Genomic DNA, 23,317 nt, shown 5'->3' with positions numbered 1-23,317 from the left:
AAAGGAGCCTAAGCGGACAGACTGAGTACGTTAAAAAATGAACGATTTCAACCAGGCTAGGGCAGAGTCTCTAAGGCCCGCCTGTTCGACACGGTTGACCAGGATAGAATAGTCAACCGTGTCGAATGCGGCGGACAAGTCAAGAAGTACCAGGGCTTGATGAAGGTTTTTGTCAGCGTTGGTTGATTCATGATGTCTTTCTCTGCCCTAATTTACGCCAATGCTAACATTCCTAAGCACCTTCCAGGTATAAATATACCTTCCCTTACCATGACAAACCACGGCTCGGCTACACAGCTCGATGCGGCTCGCCACAGGAGGTTTGGAAGGAATTTGAGTCCCCGCATGATGTCATCCCTGCTCGCAGAGAATCCAGCTTCCAGTGTTCTGCCTCCCTTTGCAGGGTGTTGGAGTTTGAGACTCAGAAAGAGATTCCAAACTCTCTCATTCTAAGGTATGGAGCTGACTAGAAACTAGAGAAACTCTTGGCATTCCAAACTATAGCTTTCCATACTATAGAAAACAGCACCCACTTCTTACCTTGTACTACACTTAGGTTTGGTACACTGGGGTAGAGCTAGTTAGAGAATTCATCATTTGAGTAATTGCATTCTATCCTGTGTTATTTATGTATATGTATATAAATATGTATCATAGCTAAAAGACAATGCTATTGCAATAATTTTTGTTTCTACTGCTCACGCTATGCATTGTATATCTTGCATTCTGTCTTATGATTTTAACAGCACATATCTCTTACACGAGAAATAAGACTGTTCAATAAATCCCTTGTTTTGAAACGCCCGTCTACTCTTTCTGTTTAACTCTGTAAAAACAAGCATGCACGATTAGCTGAGTAAAACTGTTATCTATTGTTTTCACGATTCTGAGAGTGTTCCGGAAACAAAAGTTGTCATGTTTATGCGGTTGCCAGAAACTACTCCCTTCTTATTTTTCAAGGAGTTTCTATTGGCCTTTGAGTTAGCTGGCACACAAAGTAATTAAGATTAATATATACTCAATAGGGGCATACTGACCTCAGTCCTATGCAAAAACTATAGTGTATATTAATCCAATGCGCAGACCCTATTAGGGAAATAGGAAGAGAAAAGTGGGAGATTTAAAAAGCATGTATTCCTGCCACAGAATTCTATCGAGGCCTGAATCGGGTCTATTGTCATGTATAGGGCTTGCAAGTGTGCTGTTGCAGGATCAGGTATTAGAAATGCAAATATATATTGTTTTTTTCTGTCACAAGCATGGAGAATGTGCTATGGCAGGCAGAGAAAGCGTGAAAAAATGTTGTGCATGGCCGTGTAGAAGCAAGTTTCTGGCAATAATACTTTCAGTTGTAGTGTCTTTCACAGCCCTGGAGCATGCAAATAGATTATGTTGCATGGAAGCTGTAGTTAAGCATTACTTTATTCTCCAGCATTCACTTGCACACTGCATATTACATTATTCTTCGGTTCAGGGTCTGCCACAGACCCACGAGGGTCCTAGTGCATACAACATCAATTTGCTACACTAGTCACACAAGACCAGTACCTGTCCGCCGAACCCCATTGAGAAACCAGGCTTCTGCATGCAGGAATTGGAAGGTGGGATGCTAGCCTTGAAATTGGTTGTCTCCCATATGAATCTGGAGGGTTGGTATGTATGTGTGCATACAGTCAAGTCACACTGGTGCGCATGCATGCTGACATCCTGGAGCTGTGCGTGCAACAGGCGATTCACTGAAATATTTTTCTGCACAGAAAGCTCTGGTCCAGTCCCTTTGCACCTCTTGTGCCGACCCCAATATTTCTGTGTCTGTGCTGCTGTAGGTGAGACACAAACTTTACCTATGTAACAGGAGAGACATAAAATCAATGCACACACCTACTTCTGTTTTTTGTATCCGATCTTTCCCTGGAGTTGTAGTATTTACAATAGCACAAGCTGGGTGGGGAGCCATCTATTTAGGTGATTTAAAATAAAGTGCAATCATCCCAGGAACGTTTGAATATCCAGGAGCAAGCAAAGTAGCACTGATCAGGGAACTTTTCAATGCCAGCTATTTAACTACATGTACATGTGTTATATATATATATTAGTTGGCTTTCCCCAGATATGTGGTGGGCAATAGAGAGAGGAGTCAAGGAGAAAAATCTGTTGGTCACTCATAATCCTGACTGCTGGTACTGGTGCACACATGTGTGACACTGACCAGCTCAGCCATGGCTGCAAAGTGAAACTCAAATAGCTCAACACGCTGTGACTGGGCTACCCCCTTGCAATACCATTGCTCAGTCAAGCTTCATTTTGATGCTTTTTCACTCTCTGAACTCTTGATTGAGACAGAACATATTTTCGGGGTCTTCAAGACTTTAGGGTATGGTTTCTGGACTATGTGGTGTGGAAAACAAAAGAGTGCGGGGGTAAAAGGAGTAGCAAAACCAAACACTGGCACATACTGACTTTAATTGAGTACTCATCTTCAGCCACTGTTTCACTCCTTAATAGAGATGCCTCTTCACTCTCCTCTACAGTTGAACAAATTTGTCTGGAAATCATTTGTAACTATCTGTAATAGTAATGGCCGGTTTTCACCTGACTAAGCCTTTGTCAAATTGACAGATTCAATGTGCCATCTTTCCTGAGATATTCATTTTGTGGAGTGAGAAGAACATGGTGCATGAGACCTCTCTTCCCATATGCCTTGATCATTGCAAGCATATTCCTCAGTTGACATTTTTGTATGATGTTTTCCTCCGTGAGAGCGCCACAAAGTGTTGCAATGGTCCCTTTGAGAGAGTCCATGCTGGTGGAGAAGGCACTCAACCCACTACTGATCTCAGTATCTAGTGCATCCATCTTAATTCCCAATACCTTCATGGCTCACAGTTTGCTCCACATTACCAACATGGATATTCTAAAGACATGAATTTAGAAGGAATACCCTACACCTGACTCCTGGTGGACATGTTCATTGTTTAATTATCATTAGATCAGTTGTTCAACATTGTCTTTGTAAGATGGTCAGTACTTGGCGGGTGTGTCTGGAGGTATCACACCAGTACATATTTTTGTCTGCCCCCCAAATCACTATCTCGGCTTCGATCTATATAGTTTTGCAAAGTGTTTCAGTGTGCACAGGCCACACCATTAGTGTGTACTGGTGCACGTAATAAAAATATATACTAGTGCTGCTGCAGATGTATATCTACACACCTATTTTTCCTTTTGTCCTCTTCTCATCTCCCATTAACCTCTCTCCAGCTTAACATCTTTCTAATCCACTTCACTCATCGTCTTTCCTTCTGTTTCCCCTTCACCCTGTGGACTTTCTCAGTATTTGTCCTGTTTTCTTTCTGCCCAAACTCTGCTCCCCTTCTTCACAAGTAAAAATAAGGTTGATTTAAAAAAAAAATCACGTTTTCAGCACTTTTCAGATTGTTGTGATATTAATGTACAATGTGTTCAAAAGTGCTTAAATATCACCCAGTGGTCACTTCAGTGTGCTTGACCTAAGGAGCTGAGTCAATATCTGAGCAAATAAAGGTGAAGCAAAGGGTAGCTTAGTAGCATAGGAAAAAAGAATGGAGAGCAAACATTGTGGTTATAGCACGGTCAATGCCCATGTACATACTACACAAACTAGGCCTCCAGGACATGCTTAATATAGGAAATCTGCTGCAGCTGCTTAGCCACATCTCCACACTGAAACATTTAACTTCTGGGGACCTTGTCTTGGTGAAATTCCATCTCCCAATCTTAAATTCAAATGATGAAGTTACCTCCTCAGTATGGTCAAAAGAGGACCGCGGTGTGGGTGGGAAAAGCCTCTTTCACGGAATGGGGTATAGAACTTCATAAACCTTCACCAGTGAGGCACCCTTATGTTCTTCTACATTCTCACTCAAGACAAATAACCACAAGCGTACCAAACAGCACAACATGAGGGAAATAAGGCTGGGACAAGGAAGAAGCTGAGGATTTTTGTGCCTAACAGTCTCATGCTCACATAGCCAGAGCGAAGTACATTTGTGACACCCTAAGTGGAACACAGAGGAAGCGGGGGAAGAATGAGATTCCTGCAGGCAAGAGTTTGGGCTACCGTCCCTAGCCCTGAGATACGCTTACAACATTCACCTCCAAGATTAAATACAACCATCTCAATAGTATCATGGAATGCGGCTGGCCTCAACAGTGTCTGTCGGAGTAGGCAAGCAATATCTATACTGTAAACAAAGGATATTGTATGCCTTCGGGAGAACAGGGCTCTTTCACCAACAACCCTGCCAGGTATTGTGTGGTCTTCAAATTGCCCCTCCTTTCAAGTCTTTTTAGGCACCTGTTGGGTGGTCTTTCTATTTCTATTAAACAGTCAACAAATTGGAGGCCACCACACTGGATCTTGGTTTCACTAGGGCGCCAGCAGTTTCCATGATTAGCCTGAAACTCAACTGGAAGGCAATTGGCATGTACTGGTTAATGTTTTCTTAACGTCCCCAAAAAAGCAGTGATGATGACAGCAGGAGAGTTGCTTGAAAGTCTCAAGCTGCCCCTTTTGGATCACCCACGTCACAAAATTCTAATCATAGGAGACTTTAACATGAGAGACCTGGGGGTGCCACTCGGCAGCACCACTTGACAGGACTTCTTAACCTACAAATTGATGTTGGCACAACAGGTGACCGAGGCGAAGGGATCTGAACGGTCATTCCTTCAGGCCTGTAAAGGAATATTGACTATAGGCTACTTCTTTCCTTCCAAGCACCTAGTAGACCAGCTTGCAAATTTTGAAATAGCCAATAGATCAGAAAGCACCCACAATCCACTAAGGTGCACACTGCACTTAACATTGCCATTAACAGCCAAGAGCAATCACGGGGGCACCCCAACAGGGAAGGAATGTGATTGCCTTGTATAAAGAAACCGGTGGGTACCAGAACATACATCAAGAGTCATTGCCTGGTTAGGATACAATATCAAATCCAAATCATACAGAATTAGTGCTTCAAAAGTTGGCAAACAGAGTAAAAGATCTCAGAGCTCTTCTTTCGGGAAATGCAGCCAAATCTAAATACCTGTGGACTGGCGGGTATTGGAGATCTGAACCCAGTATAATAAAACCAACATCTCTATTAGAGATTCCGCAAAGCCCAGTGGGTTCATAGAGAAAATCCCTTCAGAAGCTCAGCCGCAGAAGTAAACATATGAGATCAACCCACAAAAAACAGTCTGGGAATACAAGAAGTAAAGGAACAAAAAACAGTGGGCCACCATCGTCCAGTTGCTCAAAGACAAAAACCAAGTGCGCTTCTTATTAAAAAACAGCAGTGTAATTAGGGATAATTGTGCTACAGAAGTGGCCTTGGTAAGGCACATATTGGAGCTATACTTGGATCACCCCTCAGGCTCCCAGTCTAACAGCCAGCCATGGCAACAAACCGCAAGCAAAACAACTGAGAACCTGGCCCTAACAGTCGCCCACAAGTCTATTCAAAGGTGCCCTAGACAACTGGGCCAGGATGCCAACTCCATTCTTTAACCTTGCCTTTCAAATTGCAACCATCCTTGAAGCCTGGAGAGGGTCTAATCTTTGCCCTATGTATGAGAATGGGGATCACACAATGGCTCAAACTATTGTCAAATTGCAATTCTGGACATAGAAGCCAAAGCTTACACCCCTGCCTTGTTGGAGCAGCAAAAGGTCTGTGTGCAGGAGCAGGAAGACTTGCCGTTCTTCAAATGAGGCTTCTAGGCTGAGGCATCCCCTGTGGATAACATCATAGCACTATCTTTCCTGAGACATCAAGACTCACAAAATAGCAGGTCAACTCTCTTCAGCAGTTTCATTGATTACAGAGCAGTTTTTGATAGGGTTGACCAGGCGACCCTATGGAAGAAGTTTGATACCAGGGGTATACCTCTGATGCTAATAAGTGCAATGTCTGCATTGTACTCTGGGACCTAAGTTTGTGTGAAACTTGGGCTCAACATGGTCACACATAAAACCAACACCAATTGAGACCTAAAATAGGGCTGCATTTTAGCCCTCCTGCTTTTTTATTTATATACTGCCGATTTAGAGAAATCCTTGAAGGCTGGCTCCATGGTTCCTCCTAAATTAGGAAACACCAAGTTGCACACCATTTAATATGCAGACAGCATTGTGATTATGAATCACACCAAATCCGGTATCCAACAGGCATTGACCCCACTGAACATAACAACCTTGCCAACCACCTCCAGGTAAATCAAAAGTCCTCATATTTGGGTGATACCGGGACAAACAGAAGGCAGCCGCCTATTGGGCTGTAAGAAAATACATACAATGAGGAAATGTAACTATCTGGGAGTGTGGTTTAGTGAAAAAATCAAATCAGCAGTACAATCAAGGGCTCTCAAAAGAAAGGAGCTACCGTTACCAATGGCATTGACAAACTGAACCGGCTATTCAGTTGGGCCTCGTTGATCCCTATGCTCAGGGTTATAAACGCAAGTCTCCTCCCCACCATGCAGTATGGCCACCTTGCTCACCATGGTGCACTAGACTCAGACTTGGAGCATAGTCACTGCAGTGTGTACAGAAAGATGTGTCAACACCCTTGATATACATACCATTCAAGACTAAAAGTAGAATTAGCTTTGCGAATCAATCATTAGACCGTAAAACCTCAATGTTGAATTTTACATCAGGACAAGGACGACTTCGATCAACTCATTAAGGCCCATTTGAAATTCATATTTGAGGTGACAGGCATAAGCATGGGTGAATTTTGCGAATTCGCAATTCGGGGATTTGAGAATTGGCAATCCCCAAAATTTGCGAATTCGCGCGAATTTGCAGATTTTTTTATTTTTGCCTGTTCGTGGGTGTTAGCGAGGCGCTTTGCATGTTCGCGGGTGTTCGCGAGGCGCTTTGCAATTTCGTGTTTTTTTTTTTTACCTGCTTATTCACTGCCACCCTCTCGTTTTTTATGCCCATCTGCCCTATGTACCACTCGTTTCTGTGCCCTTCTGCCCTCTGCCCCATCATTTTTTGTCCCCTTCTGCCCTCTGTCCCACTTTTGTGCCCTTCTGCCCTCAGCCCCGCTTAGAATGGCGCCGGCAAGCTGCCAGCGCCATTCTAAAATAGCAAGAAAGAGCTTCAACAGGAAGCACTAATAGATAAAGTAAAGCAGGTGCTCCAGTTGAAGGTCAAATTAAGTTACACAATCATTAATCACCCCAAGTTTGGGGTGATTAATGATTGTGTACCTGAATTTGAGCAGCACCTGCTTTACTTTATCTATTAGAGCTTCCTGTTGAAGCTGACTTTTGTAACTATTTTAGAATGGCTCTGGCAGCTTGCCGGCGCCATTCTAAAAGAGTTACAAAAGTCAGCTTGAACTTTTAACTCAATCCGTTCCACTCGCGGATTTTGCGGGAAGTTAGCGAATCTCACGGATTGCGAAATTACCGAAAATCCACGAAATCCGCGAGCGGAACGGATTTTCTGCCCATGCTTACCAGGCAATCCATGGTTCATGAGAACTTACATTTTCTGCCTGGAAAAAAGCAATAAACCAGCGGCTAAAGGAGACCTACCTGGAGGGAGCAAGATCGAAAATCATTAGATAACTCAACACTGCCCTTGAAGGACACACACCAGGCCGGAAAGTCACAACCTTATCTATTGTAAGCCATAAATGAGCAAACATGCGGACAAATTCTGTATATGGGCCTTCTAGTGCTTCCAATAAAATATTTTAATCCCGCCTGTGTGGGCCAAGAAGGTGCAGGGGAATACAGGAATTATGCAATTAAAGACATGAATCATGGCTCCACCTATAAGGTTTCTGTCCCTCAAAGGAGAGTACTGCTGATATTGGTCTTTTTTGCTCAAGGGGCCCGTAACAGCCAGGAACTGCCAAGAAGAATGTTCAATCTGCTAAAGGAATATGGGTGCATATTATCAAGACAGGCGATAAAATTATCGCTGTTTTAGCAGCAGAAAACTACAGCTAAAACGGCGATAATGGGATTGATAATATGCTCTATGGAATTCCAATAGAAGCCCATGTTAAATGTGATGCACATCTAACATGGGTTTTAATTGGAATTTCATAGAGCATATTATCAAGCCCATTAGCACCGTTTTAGCAGCAGTTTTCGGCTGCTAAAACGGCGATAATTGTATTGCCTGTCTTGATAACATGCCCCTTGGCTCCATATGCTCAAGCGAGATGCACCAAACATGTCAATGATCTTTGGCAACAGCTCTCCCCAGCAACAGTGGACACACTCAGCCATAAACAAGGGCAAAACACTATTCCAAAGTACGTGGTCCGAGCTGGACAGAACAGATGGTTGGGAGCTGAGAAGAAGGAATCTAAATGGAGACCCTTGACTCGGGCGGTGAAAGGCTGGGGGAGTGGGGCTTTTCTAACACCCTTTGGTCGTTATCCAGCAACTTAAGACCGGTCCTAACTTTGTGCTTGTAACTTTTTTTCAATAATGCACAGAATGTGATCCACATTTGCACTTGGGCACGCAGCACACTGCACTTTGAATATGAAATTGCTCTTATTTGTTTTAATCAAGCTGTTACATTTTTTATTTAACTGAACAATGTAGCGTACTACTATTGGATTTATAACATTACAACGCAATCAAAATAATCGCTGTACATCACAACGCAACTTTTACAACGCAAGTCGTTACCACGACTTGCGCTGTAGGGTGCGGGACTTAGGAATAGTATGATTTACTATTCCAACTCCAGCCTAAGTACAGTAGGGAAGGTGTTGGAATAGTAAATCACACTATTCTTTAGTCAAGAGCTCCCTCCAGTGCAAGTCGTGGTAACGACTTGCGTTGTAAAAGCTGTGTTGTGAATGTATTGCAGTGTTTTGACCGCGTAGTAAAGGTTGTTTCCCCTACTATTGCTACTACTGCGCAAACTAAATCATATATTGGTTATTAGCATTGTTTAAAAGTTCAGAATCAGTTCTCCTGAAACCTACCTTCATAACTTTATTTCTGAGGGCAGGGCGCCTCAAAATATAAAGGTCTTGGCTATGGCCTTGGTTGGTGATCATTTATAACTGTGAGGAATATTTCTGCCTAAAAGTAGTTGATGCAGTTATTTTGTCAACCAGGTGCCTGGATGAACTGCCTTCAACCTGCCAGAGAATCGCACGTTACTTGCTGGTTTTGGAACACCATATGTAGTGTCCACTAGATTTAAACAATTATTTAGGATTTCGCAAACTGTGGGAGCCATCATACTATGACAGTTTTCCTGTCTATGAAACCTGTGGTTCCTTCACACCATTTAGAGGAGTCAAAGCTCCCAGTTTTCTCTGACTAAGCCTCAGCTATCTCTGCCAGTGCAAACCTTTAACCTGGCTGCACGTCTGCCCATTTTGAGGATGTTGTTTCTAGAAAAGACAATACTTTGCCAAACAAGAGCAATAATCAAGGCATCAGCTCACCAAGATTCACAGTCTTCCCTGCCTCCAGCAAATTATATGTAGAAATTAAGACTCTGGAGATGCTCGCACAGAAGGCAAGGTTCTCTAGCTATGACAGATGGCACCTCCACTAAGGCAGGGCGGCCATAGCCTATGCTGACCTAGCATACCCCTGCCAAATGGAAGATCTGTCTCTTAATCTTTGAGAAGTTGAAAAGACAGAACACTTAAATTATCTTGAACATTTTTTAAGTTATCTGCTCTTCTTGTCAAATGTACATACAAAAATGCTACACATAGGGTCGGACGTCCGAATTTCTGAACACAAAATACTTGTCACAAACTGTCATGAGTATTTTTTTCACTAGTAAAGATTTGTAAGAGCCGACTTATGTAATAATTGATAGGTTCTTAACCAGCTGAATTGTATTGTGTCACAATTAGGTGAATAACGAGGTAGGTCCCAAATTGTGACTCCCTAAAACTGGAGGCCATCACAGGGATGGAGGCCTGCTGGGTTAGCCATCCACCATGTACATGATCACATTTAAATACAGCAAACTCTTTTTAAGGCTGCCAGTTTTCCTTAAACTGGGCTTCATTTGAAAAGAAAAGTTTATTTTTTTGAGTTTCTTTGAGAGCTTGTAGTGGTCCGGTGGAACACTGCCTACTTCACAACAAAGATTTTTTAAGATTCGCAATGGGGAAAGCATCACTTACGGACCCTTTTCCTTTTGCAAATGGGTTACTGCCCCAATATGGGATTTGGTAGTTTTTCAAGGTTTGATGACCGCTATTCTGTTCATAAAACAATGATACATGTGGATAGTAGTCATTATTTTGAAGCAACACCTACAACACTCCTCTTCCAAACAGCAATTTCTTATCCATTTCTAAACCCATTTTCGGAGTCTGTAAAATGATGCAGACTCATAAAATGAGTTTAGTGCACTGCAAAAAGCCTGGCTTCTGAGGTTACATTATATGTAGCACTATTGTCAGAACAAGGGAATGATAAGATGTGACCTTAGGGATATTATGTGAGATATCTTACCAGCATAATTACATGTAAACTTAGCATAGTACTCTACTATTCCGAAGAACGATTCCTTTCTATTCGGTTATATCATCTCTTTGATGGCACTTACAGTCTGATTGCAATCTTGATGAATGGGATATTTTGTTACAAACAAAAAGAGGGTGGAAGCACACTGTCTCACATACCAGCATTTAGTTAGCCCCAATGCAGCCTGGTAAATGAAGTGCATGATAAATCTTTCTTCAGTGACAGTCTTTGGTTTTTCACCCTTAGTGATAAAGCCAGTGCTGTATATCTCTAGACACATGTTTCAGGATAATTGTCCTTTTTCAGTAGAGAACAACACATTCTCCTGGGGGTGCTGGAAATGCTGAGCTATTGAGCTGACAAGCTCTGGCTGATACAACTTTATGAGATAGGCATTCTTTTCTCCCTGATCACCCCCATTTGTATGACTTGTACTGGTAGTAATTGACTCTGTTCCCTGGGCTCTGTTTGCCACACCCAGGGTCAGTACTCTGCTGTAAAGGTATAAGGTAGTTAGGTGTAATTTCAGTTGGCATTTATAGACCCATGTAAGTCTCTAGTATATAATAAGGCAAGGGGATTCAAACTACTATAAGTCCCTAATATGTAATAGGGTAGGGCGGTTTAGAGGCCCAGTAGATTTCCTGCGCTAGAATGTGCACTGATGTGTTGCCTGCTGTCATTTTAAGGCAACCCTGCTTTGCAGACTGTCTTTAACATTACATTATATGCACATTTGACTTTCAAATAAAGGTACTTCCAAAGTTAAACTGCCAATTTTGTTTTTACCCATTGTAGATACTGAGCTCCATAGGCTAACATTGGAATAGTAATTTAAGTATAAATATTGAAAGGAGCAAGCTAAAAAAATGTCATTCAAGGAATCAGATTGTTAGTTATGATAAATACAACCACATGCCACTATTTGATTTATAATACCTATCACAGAAAATACGTTATTAAACTTTCCTGCTCTGTAAGCTAAAACTGAGCCTTCCAGTTAGCCTCTCCCGAATCTCTAGCCTCTGCCAGGTTGAGCAAAGCTGTCTTAATGAGGTGTGAAGTAGCTTGCTGGAGAGACAATGGACTTCCTGTAGGAGGAGCACTGCAGCTGTGGAAGCTACAGGCAGGAAGGGGGTGGAGTGGCCAAAGTGGTCTTCGAAGGGAGAATGACACTTTATTCCAGCACAGGCTCACTCCCACATACTGCCAACCCAGCCACACATGAGCCATTCTAATTAGATTAGGGAGGAGACTGGAAGGGGAATATTAGAGAATCTTAGCCATGCCAGTGGGATGGTTTAGCCAGATTTAACCTCCAAGGAGAGACTTTCTCCATTTTGAATTTTTGAAGAATAGTGCTTTCTGAGTTAAGAATATGCCACACTTTGGCGGAAGTGGTCATACACCTTGGTGGCACCCTGCTTCCTATTGGTTAGAAGTGACCCCCTGCTTGTACATTACATAAATATGAAAGAGTTGCCAAGCAACTCAGATCTGCTGCCTGAAACTGCAAGAAGAAGAAGGAGTACCCTGCTGGAAACCTGATATGAACTCTGAAGAACTGCACCTGCTGCTCATTCTAGGACTACAGCCCTAAGGACTTTTTCTTGCTTAAAGAAGGAATAAGGAGTTGACTCCTTGCAAGCCACAGGCTAACTGAGTCTACTTGTATCATGCCCACCAAGATGTCCTCATCCTGGAGTACGTCCAGTGGACTTTTAAGGATTTGGCTGGGTTCATTGTGATAATTGTAGTCCCAAAGTCCCAAGGACCATCAGTGATTCTAGACCTCTGGATTGGTGTTGTGGTCACTTTAAACCCCCACAAAGAGCTTCTGGAAGAAGGTCCAGAAGTTTGGTGAAGTTTGGGAACTTTTAGGTTAAAAGATCCATGGAGACCTACTCAATCTCGAGAGTCAAGCCAGAGACCTTCAACCGCAACCCGATCTGGAGTTCAGGTTTAACCTGCTGAAAGCTCCAGTGCACCCGACGTCCAGGATTTGCCTCAGAGAAAACCAAGCCGTCGACGTCAACACAAATCCGGCCTTAAGAGGAGCCTCGCTCAACATGGAGGGAAAAAGCTCCAGAAAAACAACCAGGTACAAAGGTACAATTTTGACTGAGTCCTCCTGCTTAGTATATCTAACCAGGGCTCCATCATGGTTGGCCTCAAACTTTGACTTTGTCCCAGTCAAACACAACCAGATGTCCCAATTTAGTGTTATATGTTTTTAAGCACCAGAAAGTGTTTATTCCTGAAAAATAAATACTTCCAATTCTCTACATTGGATTTTTGTCAATTTGGTGTCTATTTGTTCTTAAAAAATATAATGTATTTTCATAAATTGGTGTTGTTTTTTTATTGTGTGTTGTGTTTTACTTATTTAATGTATTGCTATTTTCAAATACTTTACATAACTGTTTCCTAAGTTGTGCCTGCCTACTCGTTGCCAGCTACCAAGGTAATAATTTATTGAGAGCTTGACTGAACCTTTTATTGTGCTAATGGCATTATTACTAGTGGTAAGTCACTACTTATTACTATTAATAATTCACTTTTCAACATTTGGTGTGCAACAGTGTGGATATGTGCTTGTCTTTAAATTACACCATAGAGTAAAGTTAAAATCTTTAAAAAAATCCTCTAAATTGATTTAGAACAAAACGTTGATTTTTACATGTTTGAATTTTGGACTAAACTGATTTTTAATCCATATTTTTGATGTTTCAAAATTTTTGTTATTTCTGATTTATAATGTTTTTGTGTCACAAAACTAGGTATACCTTGGAGCTATATCTGACTAACCTGACAAACTCAGTGGTTGAGCTTAGGGTACAGTGCAAGCTCAGGGGACTACCTAATAATAATAATAATAATTTTAGGGCAACAGAATTGATTAGGACCTTTAAGGCCTGGGCACAGACAGTTCCAAGCGATCAATAGGAGGGGGACGATGGCCCCCCAACCATCTCCAGGAGGTGGAAGATCACCCTCATATATTTAATCTGGTACCAGGTTCATACTTTCAGCTAATGGAGGGAGGGGATGCTCCCACACACAGGAACCAGTTCTGTCCCTTGCAGAAAGACAGCTTGAGGCCCAAGTAGTAGCCATTGCATTAGAGAAGGAGAAGCTGGAACTAGAAAAGAAGAAGTGGGCAAGGGAGGAAGAGAGAAGAGATTGTTGCAGTGACAATGAAGAAGATGCTGAGATGCACAGGGGTGGTGGATTTAATCTCACGCTTCCCAAGCAAATAGTTCCCATACACATCAAGGGCGATGACATCGACAAATGGCTGACTGTATTTAAAAGGGCACTTGAAATGAGTGGGGTCCACCCCATGTATTGGGGTTCCCCCTGGTGGGAACTGACGCCAGCCAGTAGCTAGGAGGGATAGACTCCTAACCCAATAGAGGGATGAGTCACATCGTACTCCCATATAAGGACTATTTTTTAGTCAAGAAGTTTGGTTTGACTCCAGAACAGTACAGGGTAAAGTTCATAGACAACAATAAGGTAAACACACTGTTATGGCTGGGCTTTGTGGACATCTCAGTTTAGGCACCAGAGTGCTGGACGGATGGTACTTATGAAGGGTTGTATAATTTAATTCAGGGGTCTTCAACCTTTTCACTCACAAGAGCTACTTATGTTCAATGAAAGTCACCCAGAGGTACTAATATTATTAGGGCTGCACACATCAGGTAAGATTATATTAGTGGCCACTCCTGCAAGACTACAAGCCATCATCACCTCACTGCAGAATTGCCAGAAGTAATGTAAAAAAGGCTTAGTCAATTGGGAATGCCTCCACAACAGTAATACATAACAGCAACAACTGCAATGCCTCTTGGCACCAAGGTAATAATATTAGTAATTAGTCTCCCAAAGCTGCATGATTTAGCATTTAAATAGCCGCATTAAAAAAAGATTTTGGAAATTATGTGTTCTGTAAATATAGAAAATGTCTGATCAAACACACACTTTTACATTTTGGTATACTAATTCAACCAAAAAAGCTTCTTATTTCGTAGCCTGAGCTGCACATAGGAGAGCTACTCACAAGTATATGGAGAGCTACAAGTAGCTCAGGAGCTTCTCGTTGGAGAAGCCTAATTTAATTCTTAAAGAGAACATCCTGACCCACTGTGTACAATGGAAGTTGAAGCCTAATGCATGATGTGTGATGCAACATGTTTGCCAAGCACGGATGAATGCAGTAATGGATTTCGGATCCCAGACCTCCGGATCTCAGATATCTGACCTTGGACCCCCGGAGTCTTGAGGAGCCTTAACGAGAACCTGGGTCCCTCACAAGCACTGCAGCATAGCCCAGTCCAGTCCAGCACCGTCTAGCTAAGTGAGGTGGCCAGAGCTGGCGGCCTCAGAGTGTGCCCCAGGTGGTCCACGGAGGTGGACTGGTTAGAGCCGGGTGGTACTGCCTGGTGTGCCCCTCTCGCCAGCTGACCTTCACAAAGCTTTGCAAATCGTTTAACCACTACCGCACTTCGCCCCAGTCCTCATCTCTCGATCCAGTGCCCCTATAGAGTACGGCACAGCGATGGTGAGATGTGCTGAACTGCGCTGTAGGGACTCCACGCTGCATTTGCTATTTTGTAAACCCCAGGAGGAGATTGAGGAGGACCTTGAAGCAAACCCTGAGGCAAACCCAGGTGAGGAGTTGTGTGGGTGAGAGTATACAGTGAGATGTGGTGTGGGGGGTTTCTAGCTCATTGGTCAGTTTGAGCCAGTAAAGGGCGCTCTCTTGACAGTTTTCTATTCAAATTGACAAGCAGCGTCAAAAGAGTTATACAGAGCTATAGGAGATTTGCAACAAAACATATCAGTCTGTAGGTTGTACGTGTTAAAAAAACTCACTGAACTAGCTGCAGAAGTGGCTTGACTAGAAAAGGTGTGGCTTGCAGCAGTACTATTGCATTGCATTTTATCTGCATATATTTTTCTACTGATTCCCACTCCACCATCGTCACACTTACTTGGAGATAAGGGCTACCTTAATAATATAGATAAGCTAATTATGAGATCCGAACGTTTACCTTGGGCAGTGCAAAACCAACAGCAACCCAAACAATGGAAAAAGAAGCAAAATAAACCTAAAATGGTGCTAGCTGCAGTAGATATCAATTTGATCCTTCCACTTATTGAAGAGATAACTACAAGGAAAACTACTTTGAATTCTCATTCTTATCATAATTTTGTGGAAGGTTCTTTAAATCAACATACCATGGACATTTTGTAACCAAATATCACAGATTACTTTACATTCTCTGCAAAAAGTAAGAAAGAACTAGTCACAAAAGCAAATCTGATCAAACTACAACTATATTTAATGCCGATAGTGTAAGTCCTGCTCCAATACTTGACGGCTGATAGCCAGAAACCGGTCCTAGGATGCTTCATTCCGGTCCAGGAAAGACATGGCTTGACAGTTCGGGCTGGACTGTTCCCACGAGGCACAGGGTCAAGGCTGATTTGCATATGGCAATGTCTGAACTGGGGTGGTGTGGAGTGCAAAACAAACAATGGATGTAATCCCAGATCTCTGTACTGGGGTGAATGTATGACATTGTTCTGCATTCTGTCCATCAATTGTTGTTTTTGCATTTGTCACCCCAAGTGGGATGGGTATGCTCAGACGTGAGTCCCATGCTCTCCACACCACTGGAGTCAAGCTATCCTGGCTGAAGACGGCTGATGAGCCAGAAACCGGTCCCAGGATGCTTGATTCCGGTCCAGGAAAGACATGGCTCGGCAGTTCGGGCTGGACTGTTCCCAGGAGGCACAGGGTCAAGGCTGATTTGCATATGGACATGTCTGAACTGGGGTGGTGTGGAGTGCAAAACAAACGATGGATTTAGGCCCAGATCTCTGTACTGGGGTGAATGTATGACATTGCTCTGCATTCTGTCCATCAATTGTTGTTTTTGCATTTGTCACCCCAAGTGGGATGGGTATGCTCAGATGTGAGTCCCATGCTCTCCACACCACGGGAGTCAAGCTATCCTGGCTGAAGATGGCTGATAGCCTTAAACTGGTCCTAGGATGCTTGATTCCGGTCCAGTAAAGACATGGCTTGGCAGTTTGGGCTGGACTGTTACTTTGAGGCACAGGGCCAAGGCTGATATGCAGATGGCCATGTCTGAAATGGGGTGGTGTGGAGTGCAAATAAAAGAACAATGGATTTAGGCCCAGATCTCTGTACTGGGGTGACTGTATGACATTGTTCTGCATTCTGTCCATCAATTGTTGTTTTTCCAATACTTGTGAAAGCACAAATACATGCTCTGTGCAACTTAACACCGGTGGCTCAGCCAAATGTGATATCTTTTCCAGGAGAATCATTGAAAGCCCAGATAGGACAACCAATAGCATCTAATTCATCAATGACAGCTCTATCAAACATTCCATCTAATAAAGGAGAATTCACAGACAGTAACATCAACAACTACCATGATACTATAGATATAGATTTTGGCCTAAACTTAAAGTACCCAGTGATAGACTTAACATCTGGTACTGAAAAAAGCATAGGCCAATCGGTGTAACCATGGGGCATATTAACAAGGGATTTATCTCCGCTTTTTTGGCTTTAAAAGCCAAAAAAATCAGAGATAAAATTATCTCCCTATCAACAACAGGGTGCTAACATGCAAAGTCGCATGTTAGCACACTTTTTCTCTACGCTTTCCTTTGCATCTCTAATGATGGTGTTGCATCTCTAATGATGGTGTTCCAGAGCAAAATAATAGGAGAAATGTCGCAAAGCGTCATTTCTCCTATTATCAAGCTTTACGCTAACCCTCTTACGGATGAAAAAAGCAGCGCTAACCATGATTAACGCTGCTTTTTAAAGTCTGCTAATTTTCAGACTTAGGCATACCTGTAATGGGAGGTGGATTATGTGACTACAACCACAGTCACTATCACCAAGGTTATCGCAGTTTTTCATTGAATATTGCCAGAAATCCAGCGTTATTCAATGTAAAACGGCGATATTCTTGCTATCCCTGTTTTTTTTATCGCCATAGCGCTCAGTGTAGAAAATACTGTGCTACTATGGCTATTATCACTGGCGATATATTTTTTTTAAGCTAACAGTGGTCAGCGATAATTTTTGCTGCCACTTGTTAATATGCCTCCATATTCCCCCAACAGGTCATCTAAATCAGAGCACTACACCGGTCCTGTATGCAAAAACTCTCATGCGATTCAAACTCCTTGCAATGTAAATGATGGAAGCTACCCTTTTAGTTCAATTCCAGACCTAAAAATTATTATGAACCCTGTAAACAAAATGTATTGAAATTACACCTACTTCGCAGGAACAAGGTAAAGCAGAAAATTTAGATTTTTCACAGCCTGCTGGGCAGAAAATCTGGATTTTATTAAGGACACGGAGACTAATATTATGCAAATCTCCTTTATTACCACAGCTCAGCAGCAATAATGGAATAGAACTTTGTGAACATTCTAAAGAGAAGACTAGTCCCTCTCTGACCAGGCATCTTCCTTCTTGTTAGGCTGCGAAGAAAGATGATCAACGTGAGGAAAAGATTAGGAAAAACAGGATTCCAAGGAGTAAACTTTCAAGATTCCAACGAATAAACTTTCAGGATTCCAACGAATAAACTTTCAGCATCAGAATTCCAACAACTAAAATTTCAGCTTCTGAAGCAGTAGATTTTAATCTGAAAAAGAAGAATACATTACCAAGATATTGTTCAAACAAAAAGGGTGGGTTACAAATCATATTAAAAATAGAGGCGGGATAATATTAGCCTCCGTGTCCTTAATAAAATCCAGATTTTCTGCCCAGCAGGCTGTGAAAAATCTAAATTTTATGGCACGACACGGAGGCCATATTATGCAAGTTCAAAGTGCATTAAGAACATTATCAATCACATTAGAGATTGGTCTAAAATAGCAAGATCTAAACATACTATCATTAGACCAGTCTGCCGCCTTAAGAATTTCTTGTAAACCACCACCAAGAAAATAGGCTTTAGAAGCAGAAGCGCCCCTAAGGGAATGCGCTCCAAAAATAGAGGTGTTCACACCACTTTCACACATAACTCCTTTCACCCATCTGGCTAGAGTTGGAGAAGAAACTCCTTTATGGGGAGATCTAAAGGAAATCAATAGTTGAGTTTCATTTGATCTTAGATTAGCAGTCTTCCTCTCATACTCTTTCAGACATTTAACCACGCAGAGTCTTTCATTCTGAGGAAAGAAGGGATAGAAAATAGAGGAAGATAAAGTTTTAGTTCTTCTCTTAAGATAGAAACATACACCCTCTGGTTGAAAGGATCTGCTAGAAATATCTAAAGCTTTGACATCGGAGGTTCTTCTGAAAGATACCAGACATAATAAAACAGTAAGTTTGAAAGAGATACGTTTCAAAGAAAGGGAAGAGTTCTCCCCCCAGGATGATAAGGTCCGGAGTACCAGTGTTACGTCCCAAAGGGCGGTATACTTAGCAGTTGGAGGTTTAATGACTCTCATGCTTCTCATGATTTTTTTAGTGAGTAAATTCTGTCCAACGGAGAGACCATCAATGAGAGAATGGCCTGCAGAAATTGCAGATCTATAGACATTAACGGTTCTATAAGAGAGTCCTGAAGTAAAAAGTTCAGAAAGGTAGTTGATAACATAAACTAGATCAACTGAAACGGGATCGTGACTTCGTTGAAGACACCAGCGAACCCATTTGTTCCATGCCAGTCGATATGCCTTTCTTGTACCTTGAGCCCACGACTCAGAAATGAGTCTGAAAGCATTTGGCGAAAGCCCAGGGATTTGCCATTGTCTCCTGAAATCCTCCAGGCCGTCAGAGTTAGAAGACCCTGATCCACGAGGGGGTGGACGTCTCCCTCTGGACCCAAGAGTATTTCCCTGAAAGGGGGTATTAGAATTGGAAAGTCTATGCACATATCCAGAATGACTGGAAACCAGGCTTGGGACCTCCAAAGAGGAGCTATTACAGTTATGATGTCGTGGTAGCGTCGAGCATGAAGGAGAAGCAGAGGGAGTAAAGCAAACGGCGGGAAGGCATAAGGTCTCAGACCTCTCCAATCTTGTAGGAAGGCATCTACATTCTGAGCTTGGGGGTCCGGTCTCCAACTGAAGAATTCTTTCAGTTGTGTGTTTAGACGATCTGCAAAAAGGTCTGTCTTGTATGGACCCCATATTGATTGGATGGCCAAAAAGATCTGTCTGTCTAATCTCCAGTTGCTCGAATCTCTGAAATTCCTGGAGTACCAGTCTGCGACACTGTTGTTCAGGCCCGGGATATGTTCCGCTATAACCGAAATACCTTTGTTCAAGCAATATTCCCAAAAGCTCTTGGCAAGGTCTGTTAGGCCCTTGGAATGTGGACCGCCCAGTTTGTTGACATAGCGGACTGCCGAAACATTGTCCATGCGTAATGTCACACAGCATTTCGCTGTTTTGGGTGTAAAACAACGAATTGCAAATGAACCTGCCAGTAATTCTAAGCAGTTGATATGCAATCTCTTCTCTTGAGTGGTCCAACGACCGCCCGTGGAGTATTTCCCACATCTCGCTCCCCATCCTTCTAAGCTCGCATCTGATTCTATTATCAGATCCGGTTGTTCCCCGAAGATGGCTCTGCCGTTCCATGCTTCCGCATTCCTGAGCCACCAAAGCAGTTCCGTCTTTGATTCCTGATTCAAAGAAATCATGTGGGAATATGAATGGTTCGATCTTAGAGCGCTCGCTTTTAGTCTTTGGAGTGCCCGATAATGGAGGGGTCCCGGGAAGATAGCTTGGATTGTCGAAGAAAGGAGGCCAACGATCCTCGCTAGTACTCTCAGAGGGAAGGTCTTCTTCACGAGAGCCTTCCTCAACTCTTTCCTTACTTTCCTGACTTTTTCGGAGGGTAATTTCAGTTCCGCTTTGAGAGTGTCTACCGTAAAGCCTAGGAATTGTGTTTGTTGTTCGGGAATAGTACAAGATTTCTTGGTATTTATGATGAAACCCAGATGTTCCAGGATCTGAATTGCAAGGTTTGTGTGGAGAGATGCAGTCTCTTTCGATTGGGCCATTATAAGGATGTCGTCTAGGTATATGATTAGTCTCACCCCTCTCTGCCTGAGCCAGGAGGTTACAGGGCGTAACACCTTGGTGAAACACCAGGGGGCGGACGACAGACCGAATGGGAGACTGCAGAATTGGTAAAGTTTTCCCAGCCAAGTGAATTGAAGGAATTTTTGGTGGGGTTCCCAGATGGGAATTGTTAAGTAGGCGTCTTTTAGGTCTAACCTCGTGAGCCAGTCCCCTTTTCTCAAAATATCCCTTAGGAGGTGAATGCCCTCCATTTTGAAATGTTGGTAAACTACCCAACGATTTAAATCTTTTAGGTTTATTACTGGCCTCTGTTCCTTGTTTTTCTTCTCTACTAGAAAAACATTGCTGAGGAAACCTTGTGTTTGCGTCTCGACAATTGCCCCTTTTTGTAACAGTTCTTGTACTTCTTTGGAGACTAAGTCTCGATCTTTGAGAGAGAAAGTGATCTCGCGAGGGGAACGTGTTTGAAAGGGAGTACCCAGAAAATCTATTTTGTAACCCTTTACTGTATCTAAAACCCAGTTGTCTTGTGTTACTAAGTTCCAATTCCGAGCGAATTGGCGTAGTCTCCCTCCCACCTTTGGAGGGATATCTGAATGGTCTTTCAAGGTTCTTACCTGAGGAAAAGGAACGTTGTCTCCGTTCGTTCATAAATAATGAATTCAAGTCAGCCAACTTTTTTCTACTGGTGAAATATGATCAAAACTTCACTTTAGAGTCAAGCTTTTCAGAAAATCATAAGTCTTGCAAATTGGAATTTGGGATAGTATGCTAAATACTATGAATGTGATAACTACGGCCCTCAACTCACATTCGGATAAATTAAACATACAGGTGAAGTTGCTTAATACTCTTGCCATAAATGTAGCCGGGATTGCTTCAAAACCTGACACCTTAGTTTCAAAGGCACAAACTGAAAGAGAAAATCACATGATTACCTGTACATGTGCCCATATTATAAACAAAGTGACAGAACTACCAAGTTTGGCGAGTTCTCTTGTAGATGAGGTTAAGCATATGTCTGACATTGAAATATGGAGCCAAAGTCTACAAAAAAAGATGGTAAAAGTCACTATTTGACGTAAAAAAAACATCTGTACCCCAAACATGTAAACAAATAGTGACTGATGAATATGAAATGTTTGGGCCAGGCAAAGAAAATCCAGATGCTACTATGACTCAAGGAAAAAAGGGCAAAGCGAAAATAACCCCATACTCCACTCTCCACGCTGTAAATGATAAAATACCTACATCTAAACATAGAGCCCTCACTTTGCAGGAGTCTGAATTTAATCAAAAGTTCAAGATGGTGGAAACGCCAAAGAACAAACCACTTAAATGCATCTTGTACTGCAAAACAATGGTCATAACCAAAAGAGCAAGGCAAAAGCAAAGAAAAGCGCACAATAAAATAAACAAAATTAAAAGCACAGTCTGGTCAAGTACGATTGACAGACTGAAAGAAAGCTATCCAATTTTAAAAGCTATCATAACATTTTCTGAAGGGTAAAGAGTAGTAGACAAAGAGACGACAGGGGAAAGATTCGATCAAAACTTGCCTATTATTTTGAAGAGTAACGAGGAACAGCTGTTGAGAAAACAAACAGTGCAAAACGAATCCTCCAGTTGTAAAGAACATACAAAGACAATGTGCAGACTGTGGAGACACGCATGTCCTTGAGAGTGGATGAGATGGAGCCTGGCAAACTTCAAATCGCCAGAGGTTAAATTCACCATGCCCAGTGCAGCCTTCCACAACTTCATAGGCAGAAAGTCTCCAACAACAACACGGCTACCCAAGCATTAACCAGAGCAGTCAGTTCAAACCAAACCAAGTAGAAGGTTTCCCCAAGCTATCGGAGTCACAAAGCCCAATAACATATCAATATCTGCCCAATATTCCAAAAATATGTCCGCCCACTACCACAAAACTCTGGTTTATTCTACGATACAATTCAAAGAGACAATTGCCTGGGGTGAGGGGACAGATATGTAGGCAGATTTTAGGGGAGAATGCAGCAGGGTGACGGAGTCACTCTATGAAGTGGCCATCTGCGTTGATAGTTGGCCATGCCCCCCCGTTAGGACATCATTTTAAAAGTGGGTACATCTATCTAATTCCATAACAATTCTCGCAGTAACAGTTTTGCTACAGTGAGACTGTAATTTCTTCTGGTTTGACAGGCTTCCACCCATCTCGAGAAGATGCATACTATGACCAGGACATCTCTCAACCCGTTGCAGACAGGCATCTTGATAAAGTATATCTGCAACCTGTTGAAAGGACCACCTGATCTCCCTATGTGACTCTGTGTAACATGTGTCCTCTTCCCTTCATGTATTTGCTGACATGTCACACATCAATGACACACTTCATCTGCAAGTGTCCTAAACATTGGGTTGCACCAATTCTGTCTGAAAAAAAGTGTCATGGAATCGCTCTCTAAATTTGTAAATCCATGAAAGTATTGTGCAAAAGTTCCATTAAATGAGCAGGCCAGCAGGGCACAATACCGTGCAATTGAATAAGCATTTCTATTTTTCCTGGAAATGCAGTCAATACCATTTTAATGGAGTGCACATTTATCAACTGCAATTTCTGCAGACAACTGGAGAGTTGAAAACACATTTCTCTGACGCACCCTTTTTTCTAATGGGGGTTCCTAAAGAGATCATGAAACCTCTTTGTGACCAC

The sequence above is a fragment of the Lissotriton vulgaris genome, chromosome 2_1 (assembly GCF_964263255.1).
Source record: "Lissotriton vulgaris chromosome 2_1, aLisVul1.2, whole genome shotgun sequence".
NCBI classification, from domain to species: domain Eukaryota; kingdom Metazoa; phylum Chordata; class Amphibia; order Caudata; family Salamandridae; genus Lissotriton; species Lissotriton vulgaris.
The sequence above is the reverse complement of the archived record's forward strand: the minus strand, read 5'-3'. Positions refer to the sequence as shown.